The sequence below is a fragment of the Vigna unguiculata genome, chromosome 8 (genome assembly GCF_037176805.1).
Source record: "Vigna unguiculata cultivar grain cowpea cultivar isolate G323 ecotype 2 chromosome 8, ASM3717680v1, whole genome shotgun sequence".
In the NCBI taxonomy this organism is placed as follows: domain Eukaryota; kingdom Viridiplantae; phylum Streptophyta; class Magnoliopsida; order Fabales; family Fabaceae; genus Vigna; species Vigna unguiculata.
This window is the reverse complement of record NC_140799.1, coordinates 12903682-12905930: the sequence shown is the minus strand read 5'-3', so window position 1 is coordinate 12905930 and position 2249 is coordinate 12903682. Positions and strand designations below refer to the sequence as shown.

Sequence of the window (2249 nt, the reverse complement as noted above, 5' to 3'; positions counted from 1 at the left end):
TTAAGTCGTTGTAGTATAGTGGTAAGTATTCCCGCCTGTCACGCGGGTGACCCGGGTTCGATCCCCGGCAACGGCGCAATTTGAAAAAGAACATATTGTTAACAATTAAGTTTTTTCCTAGTTTTAATGATCACTTGGTAAGCGTTGTTTCAAATTTTTTTCAATCAATATTTTGAACAAAATAAAGTCATTGTTATATATAGTGGAAATATTCGCGCCGTTCACCCAAGAGAACCTGGTTCGGTTCTGACAACAACGTCATTTGAAATTAATATTTTGGTCGCATTTTTTATTCGTAATTTTAGTTATCACCTCAAAATGATAAACTAAATAAAAAAGAAACCAATATTTTGAAAAAACTAAGGTTTTTGTAGTATAGCGGTAAGTATTCTCAAACTGGTGACTTAGGTAATTATGTCTTTTCAAAATAACTTTATTGTAGTAATTTAGTTTGTTTATTAATTTTTGAAATTCTACTTGGTTGGTATTCCTACAAATGTTGTGCGCCCATTATATTAAACAAAGTTAAGTCGTTTTAGTATAGTGGTAAGTATTCCTGCCTGTCACGCGAGTTACCCGGGTTCGATGCTCGGTAACGGCGCCATTAGAAAATAACATTTAGGCCGCAATTCAAATTTTACCTAATTGTAATGATCACTAGGTAAGTGTTTCTACAAATGTTGTGCGATAATTATCTTAAACCTACTAAAGTTGTTGTAGTATATTGGTAAGGATTCCCGCTTGCAACAGTGCCATTAGAAAATAACATTTTAGTCACAATTTAGACTTTTTCTAATTTTAATTATCCCCTCAAAATGATAAACTAAATTAAAAATATATCAATATTTTGAAGAAATATTGTTGTTATAGTATAGTGATAAGTATTATCGCTTCTCAACTTAGTGACCCAGGTTCAATACCCAACAACGACGTCGTTTGAGAATAAAATTTTGGCCACCAGTCAATTTTTTCCCAATTTTAATGATCACTCGATAAGTGTTCCTACAAATATTGTGTGACCAATATTTTGAACAAAATAAAGTCGTTGTAGTATTGTGGTAAGTAATCCCACCTATCACGGAGCTAACACGGGTTCAATCCTTTACATCGATGCCATTTGGAAAATGACATTTTGGACCCAATTCAGTTTGTTTCCTAATTTTAATAATCACTTGGTAAGTATTGCTTCAAATGTTTGTGTAACCAATATTTTGAACAAAATAAAGTCATTATATAGTGGTAAATATTCATGCCTTTTACCCAAGTGAACCTGGTTCGGTATTTGCCAATGATGGCATTTTTGTAGTATAGTGGTAAGTATACTCAAACTGGTGACTTAGGCAATTGTGTCGTTCGAAAATAACTTTTTGCTAGTAATCCAGTTTTTTTCTTAATTTTTGAAATTCTACTTGGTTAGTATTCCTACAAATTTTGTGCGTCCATTATTTTAAACAAAATTAAGGCGTTGTAGTATAGTGGTAAGTATTCCCTCTTGTCACGCGGGAGACCCAGGTTCGATCTCCAGCAACGACGCCATTTGGAAAATAACATTTTGGTCATAATTCAGTTTTTTCCTAATTTTAATTCTCGCTTTGTAACCATTACTTCAAATGTTGTGTAATCCATATTTTTAACAAAATAAAGTCATTGCAATATAGTGGTAAATATTCCCGCCTTTCACCCAAGTGAACTTGGTTCGGTATCTGGGAACGACGCCATTTGAAATTAATATTTTGGTTGCATATTTTTGTCATAATGATAAACTAATTAAAAAATAGACCAATATTTTGAAAAAAACTAAAGTTTTTGTACTATTGTCGTAAGTATTCTCAAACTGGTGACTTAGGCAATTGTGTCGTTTGAAAATAACTTTTTGGTAGTTATTCAATTTTTTTTCTTAATTTTTGAAATTCTACTTGGTTAGTATTCCTACAAATGTGTTGCGACCATTATTTTAAACAAAATTAAGTCGTTGTAGTATAGTGGTAAGTATTCCCGCCTGTCACGCGGGTTACCCGGGTTCGATCCCCGGCAACAGCGTAATTTGAAAAAGAACATATTGTTCGCAATTAAGTTTTTTCCTAATTTTAATGATCACTTGGTAAGCATTGTTTCAAATTTTTTTCTATCAATATTTTGAACAAAATAAAGTCATTGTTATATATAGTGGAAATATTCGCGCCTTTCACCCAAGAGAACCTGGTTCGGTTCTGACAACAACGTCATTTGAAATTAATATTTTGGTCGCA

General features: G+C 32.7%; 1 non-coding gene across 1 annotated transcript; it reads left to right on the top strand.

The window, feature by feature from the left end:
* The first annotated feature begins 4 nt into the window (after positions 1 to 4).
* TRNAD-GUC (transfer RNA aspartic acid (anticodon GUC)) lies at positions 5 to 76 on the top strand. The gene has a single exon. It is a non-coding gene; the product is annotated as a tRNA-Asp (tRNA).
* Positions 77 to 2249: the final 2173 nt, after the last annotated feature.